The 18,276-nt window shown below is 42.4% G+C and overlaps 1 protein-coding gene across 23 annotated transcripts in view; it reads right to left on the bottom strand.

Moving 5' to 3' along the window:
* Nucleotides 1–18,276, bottom strand: part of FHIT (fragile histidine triad diadenosine triphosphatase) — a 1,710,176-nt gene that overhangs the window by 1,397,990 nt on the left and 293,910 nt on the right. For 3 of the 23 annotated variants that reach the window (XM_069084218.1, XM_069084220.1, XM_069084210.1), the window contains exon 3: nucleotides 17,975–18,092. The exons of the other annotated variants lie outside the window; for them this stretch is intronic. The gene's annotated coding sequence lies outside the window, so the exon portion shown is untranslated. The remainder of the gene's footprint in view (nucleotides 1–17,974; nucleotides 18,093–18,276) is intronic. 23 annotated transcript variants of the gene reach the window in all.

The following is an 18,276-nucleotide window of genomic DNA, read 5'->3' as shown; positions in this document are numbered from 1 at the left end:
GAACTTCTTATGGACAGATACTGAGATCATTTCTTTATGTGTAGATGATTGATCCATCCATCTACACACACACACACACACACACACACATAAGTACGTGTGTGTGTGTGTGTGCGTGTGTGTGATGTGGCTGGCCAAAACAATGGGATCCTTTTTTTCTATAACTTTCTCAAGTATTTAAATGACAATGCTAAGTAGATAGTAGGGCATCATGGGCCAAAGGACATAAACAACTGATGAGTTCTTTCCCTTGCATTCTAAGGCTTCCAATGTTTTCAGGAGGATAGTCTCTTCTTCCAGAATTCCTTGGAATTTGTGCTGATGCAGCAATGAAAAGGAGAACTGAGGGGAGTCTCGATATGCTATGAGAAAACTGAGTCAGATTGTTGGGAAGTGACTTGCCCAAAGTCATCCAGATAGTAGGTGGCAGAGCACAGATTCTAACCTAGATCCTCTGATCCCAAAGCCAATATATATATATTGACTCCCCTTTACTAAATGTCCTAGCTGAGATCTGAACCCACATTTTCTTCCCCACCGAAACTGAGGCACAAGGATCAAATAGAAATAAGTTATAGAACCAGGTCTCCTGCTATTTGTCAAATCAATTAGCTCTACACCCTGCATCAAGCAGTGATTGGTAAAGAAACTCCAAATACCCCCTGGCTCCTAATCAATGGACTAATTTGTCTTAGAAACTGCAATAAGGAAAGAGTAGAGATCCATCCCTCAGCTGGAAATTCCATCATACCCGGGCAAGAAGAAGCTCTGGAGATTTCATAGGTATAGAAAACTCCCTCTAATAATGCAGGTCAACCTTCTCTGCAATGTATGGTCTTAGAGGGTATTCTGGGGGTATTAAGAGGTTGTGACTTGTTATACATATGATGTTATGATTGTTATACATATATGATGTATACATAGCCAGGATACATCAGAGGAAGGGCTTGAACCCAGGTCTGCCTGGGTCCAAGGTTGGCTCTCTCTCCACTTTAACACACTGCCCCCCATTTGGGAAGGAATAGAGAGAAATACAATTGCATCCATGTGCCACTCAAGCAGTTATCCTAAAACTGGTCTACTTCATTGTGAAAAAGGAAAAATAAATCAGTCAGCCTACCTATCCAGCCTCATAAAGATCAAAAAATGAGCAGAATGATCTCTCTTTGGTCTTTTTCCCTGGGGCACACCACACACCACTGCCCCATCATCATTGGCCACTCTAGCCAAACACACTAAGTCAAATGAGAGAGCTATAGGGGCAAAGGCAGAGAGATATGATTCTAGAACTATTGCTCTATAACTGGTTTCAATTATCCTCCAACTTTCACAAGCTTTCTCTAGAATCTTCTTAGCCAATGACAAGTGAGCAGTAAATTTACAGAAGAGAAGAGAAACAAGGGGAAGGAGAAGGGTGGGTAGAGAGATACAGCCCTATGTCCTAACCACAGAGGAAGTCAGAGACTTTCTCCCATGGATGTTATTCAGAAGTCATTCCTCAATTCCATACAAACTGGGAAGGAAGGAAAGAAGGAAAGGAGGGAAGGAAGGCGGGAGGGAGGGAGGAAGGAAGGAGGGAGGGAGGGAAGGAAGAAGGAAGGAAGGAGGGAGGGAGGGAGGAAAGAAGGAAGGAAGGAGGGAAGGAAGGAAGGAAAGAAGGAAGGAAGGAAGGAAGGAAAGAAGGAAGGAAGGAAGGAAGGAAGGAAGGAAGGAAGGAAGGAGGGAGGGAGGGAGGAAAGAAGGAAGGAAGGAAGGAAGGAAGGAAGGAAGGAAGGAAGGAAGGAAGGAAGGAGAAAAAAAAATACCCAACCAACCTCTTTCAGCACTTTAAAAACATTCCGTGTGGTAGAGGGACATCACACAGTAAATACTGTCATGTAACATGACAAGTAAACTTTCCAAAGTGCAGATCAATCAGGAAGGACTTGACTTGGCTAGGCCTTCCTCCAATAGATCTGCAAGCTGACTTCATCTTCCATGGTGCCAAAAGAAAATGATCACATTTCTAACCAAGTAACTCAATAAATACCCTAGCATCCCAGTCTCATCTTAGTTTGGCAAAGCAATAGCAACTGGGTTCCTGTACAGTGAAAGAGAGAAAAAGGTCTTGGGGAGCCAAAGGAGACGCTAAGAAAGAAACACACGCACACACACACACACATGCACACACACGCATCTCCAAACAAGATATAACCAGCCTTAGATTCTCTGTGGGTCAGTTACCACTCGAGCCATACCTTATGAGCCCCCACAAATGTGTTTCCTTTTACCAGCCAGCAAGAGTAGACATTCACTGAAAGTAAAAAAGGCATTTAATCAAACAACAGAGTAAACACTAAAAAATGATTGTTCCATGCACACATATGGTACACTCGCCTCCTGGTTACCACATTTCCACTGGGGAACACAAACACACAAAAATATCCAGATCATGTATGAACCAGCAAAACATATGGAGGCCAAATGAAGGCATCAGACCAAATGGTTTACCAAATTTTTGCTCGAGGCATAGTGTTATTCTTTGACATAAAAAATTGTGGTACAGTACAAGAAGTTAGAAAACTGACTCCAGTATGTACAATAGCAAGTATAAGATTCATCTAATTCAAGAGAAAACAGTATATGGGTGATTTGCCTGTGTTAAATTACATACAATTTGTAGCACATGTAGCTGAAACTTGGGAAAACTACTTCATTAGTGGGCATAGAAGGGAATGTTGTCATCTGCAACACAATTCATATACTAATGTCTACAAAAATAAAAATTTTTCAACTTTCTTTAACATTATAATGGCTAATTTCTAGCTCCTCCAAGATGAGAGCTAGCCCTTTCCACCTCCCAAGATTTCCCCACACCAGGTCTCCAAACCTTTGCTCTGTATTCATGTATATCTGCTGCTGCAACTGATTCAACATATTTATTGATTCAACCTTACCACTCCCATCTGGGTAACCAAGAGAAGAAGCCAATCTTTAATGACTCCAGCTACATTTCACAATAGACTCCAAAGGACACATGACATCATTTGCTAAAATGACCCAATCCAAGATTGAATGCATCCCGAGCCATCCATAATTGCTTAACCTTTGCTATGCTTCTCCCCATTATTTATGTACTATCATATGCATAAATGTATATCAGCCATATTTACACTTGGCAGCTACTTTTGAGAATGCATTATTCAATTGGAATTGAGAGCTTTTTAAGATCATTTCCTGACCAAACGGACATAAATGAAGGACAGAAAAAATATGTTAGCCTAAAAATGATGAATAAATACCTATTAGACTTTGAAGTGGTCTCCAAATAGTCTAAAGAAAAACTTGTTATTCCAGTTATTCAAAATTATACCAGACAAGCTGTATGTGAAATTGAATTGAAAAGACTCACAGCTAAAAATGTCAGAAATCATCTTATCTCATCTCCAAAAATATCTGGTGACTATTGGCTGGAACTGACAAATACTAAATATAAAAATACTAAAATGGAGAATTCACACAAGGAAGTCACCCAAATGGTGGTCAGAAGTGAAACAAGGACACTCACAAGGTCTCTCTGAAGAACTTTGGAATCAATAATGTGACATGGGAGACGCTGGCAAAGAACTGCCCAGCAAGGCTTACCCACATCAAAGAAGGCACTGGGCACTGAGTGAAGCAGAATTCCAGTAGCTCAAAAGAAAAGTGATATGCATAGATCCGGAAACATCCCCACAAATGTTTGCATGGACTATTTGTGCCTGACCTGTGGGAGAGTATTTTGAGCTCATATTGGTTTGATCAATCAAAGTGGGACACACTGCACCTTGTCCCCCTCTTTGAGAACAAAAGACAACAACCATTACCATACTAATATTGGGGCCCACCTAAGGACAAGAAGGAAAAGCTGGTCATTAACAATACAACCAGACAGATCAAGTTATAGCGGAAAACTTCTGTAATGCTGGTCATCAAACATCAGAGTAACTTACAAAAGGATCCTGTATAATTCACTAACATGTCTTTAACTTTTCAAAGTTGATAAACCTATAACTATATGTATATACGCATGTAAGTATATATATACACATATATGCATGTGTGTATATACATGTATTTAATGTTCATAGGTGTATATAGGGGTATGCATGTGTGTGTGCATGCATCTATATAAGAGCAGCTAGGTGTCACAGTAGATAGAATGCCAGATCTAGAGTCAGGAGGACCTGAGTTCAAATCCAGTCTCAGATATCTGCCAGCTATGTGACCCTGGGCAAGTCACTTAACCTATTTGCCCCAGTTTCTTCATCTGTAAAATGACCCGGAGAAGGCAATGGTAAACTATCCCAGTATCTTCACCAAGAAAACCCCAAATGGAGTCACATATATTCAAATATGTATACATACATAGGGACATATTTATGTTCATGTATCTATATACATATCTGTATATGTATACACATATATTCACACATACCTGTACGTGTGCGTGTATGTTCATACACATACATGAATACATATATGTGTGTGCACACATACATAAATGTTTGTCTCACATCATTAACCTTGTCTTTAAGGAGTTAGTAATCTAATAGCTTGGAAAGACATAAACACACATCACTTTGATCCAAAGGAAAGGGGAATGTATACAAGAAGAGTCTAGACAAAGTGCTGGGAGAAGCTTGAGGAGGGTGGCAGCGCTCTGCTCGGGCCTCCGCCCAGGGAATGGCTGGATGTCTCCCCCAGGCCTCCTGTCAGCCTCTCAGCTCTGCGTGCCCCAGTGCTTTGGCCCCTGGCTTGGAAGAGGCACTGATCTGAGACTTGCTTCCTCTTATTCACAAATATGGCATTTAATTTCCTTTTATTTCACATCTTATCAGGAACGTTTTGCTCAGGAAGAACTATGTCTACAATTCATAAATTAATGTAAATTTCAAGTTATTAAAGTTCAAACGAACAGTTTTATTGTATGTTGAGTTTTTTATTCAAGTTGAAACTTTTCAAGAGGCAATCTGGTCAAAGTGTGGAGGGTGCAAAGCAGTTAAGATCCTGCAATTTCATCAGGTCAGGACTCCCAGGCTCCAGAGGTAGGCCAAGCTCAGCCTTCCTGGTAGCATGGGCTATCATGCCCAGCCGAGTGCTGCATTTGAAAGCAGAAAGCCCTGGGTTAGACACTCACTAGCCGCTGTTTGTCCTTCATGCTTGAAGAGGATCGTGACATCAGAAAGGTGGTGCCATGGCTTATAAGTGGATTGGATTTAAGTGAGGCAGGGCTGGGCAAAGTCCCCAGTCTCGTTCTCCTCCAGAGCCATCTGAATCCAGTGGTGAGATGTAGATCAGGTGACTGGAGGCGGCCCAGATGCAGTGGGAGACCTTGGCCTTTTTAAGGTAGGGTCTTTTCCAGGTCCCAGTCTGACTGAGGCAACACCCATTCAATGATTAAGGCTAGGAAAGAAATGAGGCAAAAAACGGCCTCTTTTGCCTAGTCAAAATATATGTACACACAACACACACATGCAATACATATGTGGGGGTATACATATGTGTATATATACATATCTATGTGTATATACACGTGTGTACATATAACAATTTGGGAGGGGAAGACCCTCAGGTTTTCTGGCCAAAATAGAAACAATTTCTATGTACCTTCACTCTGAGCCATCAGGGCCCAAACAATAACCTAGTGGGCTGGGACCTGTTGTCAGCTAATCAGCGAGACCCAGAGTGATTTGGGTTAAGGCATGGTCCTTAAGAAAGAAATCTAGTCTCCAAACCCCAAGATATCTTGGCAAGGTTTCACCTATGGATGCTCTGTCCAAAGGGAAGTCAGTTGTGACTCACTAGCTGTGGAACTCTGGACGGGTCATTATTCTCCATTTTTTCTTCTGTTAAAAAGAGGACAGAAAGAGCACCTCCCTCACAGAGTTGTTGTAAAGTTCAAAGGAAGTGATGTGGGCAAAGCATTTGCAAACCTTAAAGCAACATATAAATATCAACTACCACAACTGAAATATTACTTTTAATTTAAGTATAGTACCGCCCCCCCCATCCGATATACCACACAGCTTCCCCCATGCCCATGAATTTGTTCAAGACATCTATACTGATCTAGATGTCATCTGACTAAAGAAAACTGGTCAAAGTTTGTGCTCACAGACATAAAATCCATATATTAAAAATTATGAGAAATTATTAGAAGTACAGTATATACATGTCCTTTAAGACTTATGTTCAAGTCTAAAGAAATGGATCTTGGCAGTTCTCCCTAGTTCTTGCGCCTGTTTAACAGAAATTAATTTTAAAATGAAATCAGTTGAAAGTGAAATAAAAGTGGTTTTATTTATAGCCCACGCTTGTTCTTCAGTAATTATTGAAGGTGACACAGGTCTCTTTTATCCAAGGGAATTGGACTTTCTTTGATCGATTGTCTTCCTTTCTCATGAAAAGCTGCGATGATATGAATGGTTTCTGCTGCAATTCTAGGCTTGATGGTGCTTTATCATGGATATCTTGGTGGCCTAAATAGTGTCGGAGACAACAGCATATAAATTCAAAGTAATAAGTATATCTGAGATAGAAAGAAAGTGAAAAGAGGTTAATGTCTTCCAACTTCTGACCCGAACTTATGACAGATTAATTAACAAAGACTTAATGATCCATCTTGAAGCAGGACCTTGTCTTCTCCTTCCAAAATCATGGCCATCTTTGAAGGATGTCTTCTATGGAAAGGGCCATTTGGCACCAGAGGGACAATCAGTGCCAGCTAAAGTGAAGGTAAGGAAGCCTCTGGATAAGGCAGTCTCAGATTTACTTTTTCTGCCTGTTCAGATCCAAACAAGTCAGATAGAGTTATTGGCTCACTTATGGTTAGATAAGATTATGGTCAGATATTTCAAGGTCAACCTGGGCTTCCACCCATGCTATCCGTCATTGTCGAAATAACCTTCCTCATGTGTAAGCTATTACACTCCGGAGTCAATGACGAGTCAGATCCTTCAATCTGATCTTCACATGCTTCTGAGGATTCCATCTAACCCTGACTCCATTTTTGAATGGATTAGTGATCTCACGAATACAGCTTCTCCATGTAACATCTAACAATAATAATAATAAAAAGCCAATCAACAAACAATTATTAAGCTCCTACTATATGTCAGACATGGGCAGCTAGATGGTGAAGTGGATAGAGTGCCAGGTCTGGAGTCATCTTTGTGAGTTCAAATATGGCCTCAGACACTTAGTAGTATGACTCTGGGCAAGTCACTTGACCCTATTTGCCTCAGTTTCCAAGTCTGTAAAATGAGTTAGAGAGGGAAATGGCAAACCATTGAAATATCTTTGACAAGAAAATATCAAATGGGTCATGAAGAGTTGGACACAGCTGAAACAACAAATGTGTCAGACACCGTGCTAAAATCCCAGGAATTTAAATACAAGGATAAAATAATCTCAAAGGGTTTACTGTTAGAGAGAAAAGGATACATACCACCAAGTAACTATAAAGAATGGGGATAGGGTCCATGGGTAGAGGGATGTCCAAGATGAGGAGACTCCCTCTACCCATGCATATTGGCACATGGTACCTTCTCTGAAAACTAAAGTCTTAAAGAGCTGTCCAGGGCACTGATAGGTTCAGTTGACTTGTCTAAGGTCATTCAGTCAATATGCATCAGAGGCAGGATTTGAGCCCAAGTCTTTCTGACTCTGATACAGGATCTTTACCCCCTATACCAAATAGAAAATATACATAAAAGGAAATAAAAGGAAATTTCAGTATGAGGACACTAGCAACTGGGGAAGTTAGGAAACTCCCAATCACGACCCATCAATTCTCTCTAATTTTGTATGACTCTTGTTCATATCCCTACCAGAAATCTTTCCCAATCAGATGAACCCAACATGCTTAAATCCTTTCCCTCATCCTCATGATGCCCTGCAGGGTGGGGCTACCAATGGAGCAAGTGGACTCTTTATGAGCTATCCCTTATGCTCAACGTGGGAAAAGCCCTCATCCAGGCCAAACATAAGGCTCCTATGAAAACCTCTGAGTCACTTCTGTGAATGCTATGACCAGACTTGTGGAGTAGCTAAATTACCACAATCCCTATGACCCTCTCCATGGACAACTGGGGACCTGAAATCTTAATCCTTTAAGGATCAAAGCCACATAGTCTCATTAAAAGAATACTTTTGTTAAAATTGATTTGGAGTGGCAGCTAAGTGGCATGAAAATGCACCAGCCTCAGACTCAGGAGGAACTGAGTTCAAATTCGGCCTCAGATACTTACTAGCTCTGTGGCCCTGGGTGAGTCACTTAACCCCAATTGCCTCCAAAATAAAAAAAAAAGTAAATAAAATCAAACTGGACTGGCCTTTGTCTCAAAGAGAAGCTATTGATCTTTTTAAAGGACTTCACAATTGCCCAAAAGACGCTCCTGTTTGTGAATGACAGTCACGAATGGAGCAAGCTTTGGAAATCTGTAGAGTATCATCCCAGTGAGACCCATAATCACTCATGAGACTTTTGTCAAAAGATTCGTTCTGAAATAAACAAACAGAAGAATGACCACTGTCCAGGCCAGGAGGTGCTGAGGGCGTGAACTTAAAAAAAATGAATAACTATAATCCTAGGTACTTTATCTTATGCATTTAAAAACATTATTCTCAGAAGGGGTCCATAGGCACCAGATTCCTCGAGAGGCAGATGACACAAAGAAGGTTAAAAAGCAAAGGGAGAGAAGGAAAAAGCATTTGTGTAGTGACTACCATGGACTAGGTAAGGCACTAAGCACTTTTGTGAATATCATCTTGCAGATGTTGTTATTACCACAGGTGGGGAAACTAAGGCAAGCAGTGGTTAAGTGACTAGCCCAGGGCCACACTGCTGGTAGGTATCTGAGGCCAGATTTGAAATTCAGGTCTTCCTGACTCTGGTCCTAGAGCTTTGTACACTATACCACCTAGGCCTCTACATGTAAGAACCCCGGTCTAAACAATGATAAGCAGATGGATGGATAACTGGTCCATCAAGGCATATCACAGGAACATTAGATTTGGAACTGGAAGGGGCCTTAGACACTATCAAGCATAACCTCCACCCCATTTTACAGATTAGGAAACTGAGGCACAAGGGGGCTAATGGTGTATCCAGGATTTAAGCCAGGTTCTCATTACTTCCAGTCAAGCGTCCCACTCACCATACCCTAAGACAGTATGCATGAACATGTGCAGAGCTGAACAGGAGACCACAAGAAAACCTTAAAAACCAAATGAACAAAGGCAAAAAGTCATCTCAGATCTAGAGCTAGAAGGCACCCTCAAGGCTTCTAGTCTCATCCTTCCCCCTGTTTTAACAATGAGGGAATAAAAAGAATTTAGGAGACGCATCTAAGCAGCAGAACCAGGATTTGATCTTGGGTCTTGAATGTTCCTTCTACTTCATCCTTCTGGGAAATTATGCATTGCTTTAAATGATCCCCAACTCTTAATGGCCACTGCATCACAAGCCCCTAAATAAACCCTCTGAGCCTCTTTCTGATCAGTATAACCTCTTGACTGTCCCTGCATATGATCTCTTTTCTCTATCTCTATGTCTTTACATAGGTTGCTTAGCAGTGAGATGGTGCAGGGGATAAAGTGTTGGGCTTAGAGTCAAAAAGACCTGAGTTCAAATCCAACCTCAGACACTCACTGCCAGTATGACCTGGAAGAAATCACTTAAAGTGTCTGCCTCAGTTTCTCCAACTGTAAAATGAGGATAATCTATCTCCCAGGATTGTCGTGAGGATCAAGTGAGTGTAAAACACATGCCTGGCATGTAGTATGAGCCATGTCAATGTTAGCCATTACTTTTTAAAAATTTTTGTTAAATGAGAGTATGTGAGAGTGGAGGAAGCACTGGCATCTAGATACTCAAGCCTGAATCCTTCTTCCACTGTCCACTGGCTGGGATTATGGACAGTGCATTTAACTTCTCAGAATGTTTCCTCACCTGTAATACAGGGACATCATTACACGCCCCATTTAGAAGTCAGGACTGAAACATGCAAAGCACTTTCCAAACCTTACTAGAAATGCAAGCTGTCTTCATGAGTGGGGATCATTTCATTCTTTGTTTTTGCATCCCTAGTGACCAACACAGTACCCAGCACATAGTAAGTGCTTAATAAATAGGACTGGAAGCCTCGTGACACTTTCAGCTGGGAAGAAACCCCAACTAGCATCTAAGACTGATCCCCTTTTACAGATGAGCGAACTGAAGGCCAGAAAGGTGAAAACACTCACCCTAGACAAGGAGCACCAGCTAGGATTTAAAGAAGGGTCTCCAGAGATCTGCTAGGCCAATATGTGCCTTTTTTTTTGAGGAAACTGTGAAAGAAAGGTATTGGGTAAAGCACCCAGGGCCACAAAATGGTTACTACAAGTGCCAGGTCATGATTCAATTCAGCTCTGCAGCCAGTGCCCTACTATCCAAAGCCCCCTGTATTTATCCACTTAATATTTATTCTCTTTCCATTCTTCTGCATACACTTACACACATACTTGGTGTCTCTCCCTTTAGAATATAAGTTCCTTGAGAGTAGGAATTCATTCTTTGACTGCATCTCCAAGCCTAGCCCAGTAGCTGGCACCTAGTAAATACTGATTAAGTCTGTTCTACATGTAAAACACTGTGCTAAGCGGTATTGTATATACAAAGGTGAACTAAAAAGGGTTTATCCCATGGTATGCTCATAATCTAAAAGCCATTGATAAGAGGTAACTTAAGGAATTAAGGAGAATATGTTCTCTCTTATGTTCTGTGTCTATGGATTATTCCTCTAGCTTGAACCTGTTAATCATTAAATCTAGAATCATTTCTTAGTCAACCAGATAGGTCAGTGGGTAGGCTTAGGTCAGGAATCAGGAAGAGCTGAGTTCAAATCTGGCCTCAGACACTAACTGTGAGACCCTGAGCATGTCACATAACCTCTGCCTTAATCAAGCACTGGAGAAGGAAATGGCCACCCACCCCATAGACAGTACTGGGGTGCTATGGTCCATGGGGTCACGATGAGTCAGACAGGATGGAATGGCTGGACATTGATAAGAAGCGGTTGTACTTCAAGCACCGTGCCAGGCTTTGGAGACATAATAATAATAATAATAATAATGAAAGCACCCCTGCCTTCAAGTAGCTTTCGTGCCATTGGGTCCCTCCGGAAAAGGTCCTTTTCTCATCCTGTAGGAGTGTAATGATGATGGGGAACACAGGATGACAGCATGGTAAGGTCTATTTGCCTTTGTGCATCCTTGCTTAAAGGCACGGAATAAGCCAGATGCCTCAACTCAGCTGGCCACCACAGATCTGGATGAGGGCTAGGTGAGGCAGGCAGTTTCTCCCATTTTCCTGACAAGGAAATAAGTAGGAATGAAGGAGGAGGATCATGGGAGTAAGTCAGGTTTGGGCACAAGGTCTATTTGGCAAAAGAACAATAGAGACAAGGGATTTAAGAGAAGAACTGAACTGGTTCATCAAGGGGTCAAGATTTGGGGAAGGGGAGAGCATGTAATCAGGGTAGGAGTGTTATCTTGGGACAGAACTGAGGGGCAGATGGCTTGGAGATCACATTGAGGGCAAAGAACACTGTTAGGGCTTATAAGACCAGAGAAGGACGGACTGATAAAAGGCTATGATCAAATAAAGGAATTTTGCAGATCTTGAATATACATATGTACATATTAATACATGAGATATGTGTGCAGGGGATCAAGAGTTTGACCATCCCCGTGTGTAGTTGGGATGGAGTAGGAGACTATATTAATAGACAGAGGGACCAGAAGTTCAGGAGATTTGAAGGAACATCAACCTGCGTGAGAACAGATACAGGGGAAGTTTGGGAGTCAGACACTAAATTCATTGAGAAAAGAAATGGAGACTGGTCTGGGAGTTGGCATATAATGGTCACCAAGATCTTGATCTGGTGAAAATCACGAGCTGAATGAACCTGAAAAGAGGGAGGAGGGTGGAGACTCTGGCCGTGGCCATGGAGACCAAAGGGCCACACACTCTGCCACCCCACCCAGTAAATGGGGGTGGGGAAGTGAAGGTACACCAGGATTAGGAAGAGTGGACAGGGATGCCATGCCGTCAGGAGGAAGGCTGGTCTCAGGAAGAAACAAGCCAGGAGTATGTTTGAGATCAGAGGAATTTTGTTAATTATGTAGCAGATATCTGAGAGGGCAGTGGAAAGGACTGGATAGACCTAGAGCGGACGCTGAAGGGGCATGATAAAAGTAGCTGGGAAGGAGGGAACAGACAGCTGGGCTTGGGGAGGAGGGTTTGTTCTTTCACAGTCAGTATCATCAGGATGGGGAAAATGAGGGAGGGGAGGAATGTGCTAACCCCTGTGGATAAGTCCCCTGCAGAGTGGCAGTGAATGGGGAGAGGTCTGCTAAGGAACTAGGTGACCTCCAGGTCATGGCATCTGGGGTCTCAAGAAGGCCCATAGCAAGCATAGGCAGGAGGAGAGCTCCCCTTGGTCCTTCAAGATTCCCTGTTTGTGACGTATTTCAATCACTCACCCACCATGCAACCCCTCAATTTCCCAGGGGGAAGCATCTCTTTCAATTCTTGGCAGATGCAGATGATCAGAACATAAAATCAGAACCAACCCATGTTTAATATTAGTAGAATGTAAACTCCTTGAGGGCAAGGCCTATTTTTTTGTTTGTTTTGTTTTGGCTTTTACACCATTGCTTGGCTCATGAAAAGGGCTTAATACAGGTCAAATTGAAAAAAAAAATTAAAAATAAAAAAACCCAGATCCTTCCATGTAGGGTATTTAACTTTGTCTCTACTCTAAGGAAAAAGTCAACATCACTTTCTCATCTTTCCAGGATCGTTCTCCATGAAGACCCTCACAAGGAATAGCATGAGGCAAGAGACGGTAGCAAACAAACAGTGACCTTCACTAGGAACTCAGGCCTGGGATAATGTCAGGTAATGTGGAGCTCTCTCAGGAAGACATGGGGTGAGGGAGGGGGGCTGGGAGGAAGGCAAAAGGAAACGCTGTTATTTATCGAGGACAACTCAGAATGATTTTATGGCTCTTTAGGGATCCCAAAGCTTTTAAAGAAGCCATTATTATTTGGAATCCCTCCAGAAAGCACTAAGTACTAAATATAGCACCTGGACGCAGCTAAGCCAAATCACCTGTTTATTACCCAGAGTGATGAAAACCATTTAATAAAATATGACCAACCCAGGGTGGGAAACATGACCAGCTTCTTCACCTACTGGGAGAAGCTTAGAGGGAAATGGGAGCGGAAAGCAAGAGAAAACAGAGGGGAAAAGAAAGGAGAGGAGAAGGCGGAGGAGAAGGAAGAGGGGAGAAGAGAAGAGACATAGGGCAAGAGAAGTAAAGCTAGAGAGGGCAGTGGTTTCATGAATTAAAACACTTCAGTTTTTTATTAGCCCAAAGAACCAGACCTCCATGGCAAAAAGACCTACATAAGCAGCTTGTAAATCATTATTGGAGTGTTCCACCCCAGGGGTGCAAGTGAAAAATTCTTAGGCTGCTAACTGAAATGACCCAGCTCCACGTGGGGTAATTTCCCAGAGGCCACAATGCTAACTGTGTTGTCATTGTTTCATGAGTACAAACTACCTGTAAAAGAAAAAAAATAAAACGTGGGATTGAACTTTTAAAAGCCTGCCGATTTCCTATCACTTTTCTGCCTCTATTAATACAATGGTCAGGACGTCCAAACAGAAATACTCAAATGCTCCCAGGGATGTGCCATCTCCCAGATGACAGTCTTTCCTTCTGAACCCTCCCTGTACCTTCCCATCCATTCTCTGCATCTCTTGCCCAAGTTTCCTCTTGAATTTGCCACAAGGAGGCACCATCCAATGGGCCCGGAGGCTCGCCGGCTGTCTCTCAAGGATACCGAATGGTCTGGGCATCCTCTCCAGTGGGCTGACATTCTCTCTCCTCCATTTCTCTGATGACAGACTTCTCTTTAGCTCCTCTTCATAGCTTTATAGGCTCTCTGTGCGGTCTGCTCACCTCTACCCTGAGCCTCCCTCTCCATGGTCCTGTGGATGAGTTTCAATTTTAATTTTCTGGAGTTGCAGAAGATCAGAAAAGAAAAGTCACCAATAATTTCCAACTGTAGACCTTCCCTTTTGAAGGACTGAGTTCAGTCATTACCAAGAGTCATTTGGGAAAGTCATCGAAGTCATTGCCAAATGAATCTGTTCTTCATTAGACATTTGATCATTTGGCAAATTATAAAAGGTTCCTGGAAATGTAATAGTAGCTAACATTTACATAGCGCTTTAAGGTTTGCAAGGCTCTTTGCAAATACTGTCTCATTTTATCCTTAACAGCCAACCTGGGAGGCAGGTGTTGTTATTACTGTCTTCCATTTTTCAGTTGAGAAAATTGAGGAAAATAGAGAAGTTAAGTGACTTGCCCAGAGTCACACAAGTAAGTGTATCTGAAGCAAGATTCAAACTTAGGTCTTTCTGACTCTGGGCCCAGATGCCCACAAGGAATTTTTGTTGTTGTTTGATAATAGGAACTACTATTTTCTATTAGCGTGGCATATAAGCTCAGAATATGAGGGTTGCTGGAAAAAAAAAAAAAAACTTGAGTCCAACCCAGACCTCAAAGGAATCCCTCTATAACACATCGGCTAAGTGACTGTAAAACCTCTGTGTGAAGCCCTCCAAATCTAGGAGTGGGGTGGGAAGGGAAGGCACTGAACGATTTCATTGGGCCTCCCAAACATGTGGACTCAAAATTCTAGGTATTTTTATCCATTTTTACATGAAGACTGTGAATCTCCAAGAAGTTAAATGGTTTGCCCATGATGTTCAAGGTGAAATTCAAACCCAGATCTTCCCAACTCTGAAGAGCAGTGTGTGATCTGTGATGATGCCACGCTCTGCTAATGATGGACAAAAATACTCTATGGGGAAGTACCATGGTATCGTACATAGAGAATTGGCCTCAGAGCCAGGAAGGCAAGGCAACAAGGCAACGTGCATTTATTGATCACTTACCATGTCAGGCATTGCGTTAACTGTTCGGGGATACTTTTAAAGACAAGAAAGAAAAAAAAAAAGACGGCTCCTGCCCTCAAGGAGCTTACATTCTAATAGGGGAAGAACATACACAGAAGGATGATGAAAAGTGGAGGGGTGGGAGGAGGAGGGACCCTTGCCTTCGCACAGAGGCGGAACTCTGGAGAGTCAGAAGTGGAAACATGAGAGGAATGAAGCTAAACTGCCATGGGCCCCTCCCCAAACAGCAGGCTCAGGAATGGGAGAAAGGGGCACCAAGACAAAGGTACGTTCCACGGTGAGAAGAAAGCAGGGAGGCTACGTGACCCTGGGCACCGAGACCCTCTCAGTGGCCTCTTGCAATGGTGTCCAACTCAAAATTTTACCATAAGCATCCCTGAATTTTAACTTAGAAAAGCTCTGTTTTATTTTAATTATTTTGTTAAGTATCTCCCAATTACAAGTTCATTTGGTTTGGGCCACTCTGGGGAATGTTGTTAGCCGAATGCTGCCTGGGGGGAAACTATCAGACTATTTATAAATTAAGGTCAGGTGCCAACTTGCCTTAGTATGTTAATGAAGTCACAGGTCTATCCACTTTGGAGAGAGGGAAGGGAACTAGCCCTAAGACTGACTCCTCCAAGACGCCTTGGTTCTCTCTCAGCTCTGCAGCCTCCCTGGGCAGTTGGCATCCACTGCTATGGGACCGTTACTCCTCCGGCTTTGCATCGTCTGGTTAACTGGTAATGGTTTACCCCTGCTATCCAGTGAGCACCATGAGGGCAGACCCAAAAAATGCCTTTTCAAAACTGCTGGGGACACAGTAACTCCTTAATAAGGGCAGCTAGTTGGCATGATGGATAGAGCACCAGGCCTGGCGTCGGGAAGACATGTTCATGAGTTCAAGTCTGGCCTCAGATACTTATTGCCTGAGTGACTCTGGGGCAATCATTTAACCCTGTTTGCCTCAATTTCCTCATTTGTAAAATAAGCTGGAAAAGGAAATGCCAACCATTCCAGTCTCTTTGCCAACAAAACTCCAAATTGGGTCATAACTAGATTGAAACGACTGCACAACAACAACCCCTTAATAAATATTTGTTATATACAACAGGGGTGGGTTAAAGAACAGACCTGCAATTGTACTGATGATACGAACCTCCAAGTGATTAAATTCTCCCCACAAAGTCTCGGCTGGCAGCTTCTTGATGTTTGGAGCATTAAGAGGTTGAGTGACTTGTTCGGGGTCCCAAAGTCAGTATGTGTCAGAGGTGGTGAACCCACTCTCTCCGGTTCCAAGGCAGTCTCCCTACCCACTACTAGACCATGTTGCTTCTCAGAAAATAAACAGAACAGAAATAATACAAAATTAATAGTCTTTCTTCATTTCATTCTTGTTATTTCAGCTTTGGGGGGCGGGTAGAATGGAGGGGGAGGCAGGGACAGACATACTATTTGTAAGTAAGAGCGTCTAACTATTGCAAGTAAAATTGGAATTCCTTGAAGAGGCTTATTCCTTCAGAAGGAGGTGGATATGGCCTATGTATATACTGATTATTCCACATTTCTTTTCTTGGCATTTAATTAGGGGTAAAGTAAAATGTTCAGGACTAGAATTTTAAGTGTTAGTTTAATAACCTTTATCCAACTCATTTCTGAATGATTTTCTCCCTCTCTGGAGAGGCATCTAATGTCAAAAAGCAGTATGAAGGTGAGTCATAGTTACTGAAGAGGCCCAAGGAAGGCACATGACAGAATTATTAATTTTGGAAAAAGAGATGAAATATTCCTTCCCCCATACGGATGCTCAGCTAACGTGTCCATGAACTTTTCAAATGTGTTCTTTTCCAGGACCAATATGTAATCTTAAGAAGCAGGCTGTGGTAGGTAGAGCATTGCCCTTAGCAGGTCAAAGAGCTGGGGCCAAAGTCTCACTTTTGACCTGTTCTGTTTGTTAAGTCACTTAACCTGAGGGCCCCCGGCAACTCTGTGAGACTACGTATGCTACATACAAGTTGTTGATCTTAAACAATGGAGTTTCCATGCTGAGAGTACCCTCATAGCTGAAATCATACATTTTTACTGAGATCCCCAAATAGCTAATAACGGTTTCCAGGAAGGTAGAGATTTAGAAGAAACAATTTTGGGGTGGGGGAAAGAGAGGGGAGATCTTATTTTCAAAACCCAAGAAAAAAAGGTGGAAATTTATTTTTAAAAATAATAATACCTTATCGCTTAATGCTACTATTTTTTTTCCCAAGAAAGATAGCCTTTTACCTTAAATTTTATGTCTTTTTCCTATCTCAAAATTCATAAAGGGTGGAAGGTGAGGGCAGATGTGCAGACTTTACAAGATTATGGTCTAGAGTATGTAATTTTAAAAGTCAGGCAAACATGAAACATTAAGAAATAAAAATGCTAACTTGCATTTTGTTGTTCAATTCTTCCCAACTCTCTGTGACCCTATTCGGGGTTTTCTTGGCAGAGATACTGGAGTGGTTTGTCATTTCCTTATCCAGCTCATTTTAGAGTTGGGGAAACTGAGGCAAATGAGGTTAAGGGACTTATCCAAGATCACACAGCTAGTAAGTGTATGAGGTCACATTTGAACTCGGGAAGAAGAGTCTTTCTGATCCCAAGCCCAATGTTCCATCCACTGCTCCACCTGCCTGCACCAACTTGTACTTATATAATGTTTTAAAAGTTTGCAGAGCTCTTCATACTCAACAGCCCTGTGGAATAGGCACAAAAGCGATTATCCCCATTTCACAGAGGAGGAGGGCAGGTTAAACAACTTGGCACAAATGACAGTAGAAGGCCTTGTCTCACTGACTCCATGCCCAGCTCTCTGGACTCTCAGAACCATTCAAACATTATCAGTGATCAGCATGGATCCAATGCTATGATTTCATGTCAGGAAGGTCTGGGTTCAAATCTCACCTCTGATCCTTAGCAGCTCACGAGTTACTTAATCTTTCTCACCCTCACTTTTCTCATCTGTCGTGGCCCCTTCACAGCCCTTTGGGGCTTAGGTGTGATCACAGAATGACAGTGCCCTCTGCAAAGGAAAGCACAAGGAGAATTCTGGATGGACTAGTCACAGGAAGAACTTGAGGGAGAGCCAAGGGCCAGTCTGTGACATCTCTGGCAGTTTATACGGCGTCAAGGGTAGGACATGGGGGCCCCCAGATGTTGGGCAGGCCCCATGGAGGATAAAGACAAGTCACCCCAAGTGTCCAGGC

This window comes from Petaurus breviceps, unplaced genomic scaffold, assembly GCF_028583685.1.
Source record: "Petaurus breviceps papuanus isolate PSGF00001 unplaced genomic scaffold, PetGlider_PUasm1.0 174, whole genome shotgun sequence".
In the NCBI taxonomy this organism is placed as follows: Eukaryota; Metazoa; Chordata; class Mammalia; order Diprotodontia; family Petauridae; genus Petaurus; species Petaurus breviceps.
The sequence above is the reverse complement of the archived record's forward strand: the minus strand, read 5'-3'. Positions and strand labels throughout refer to the sequence as shown.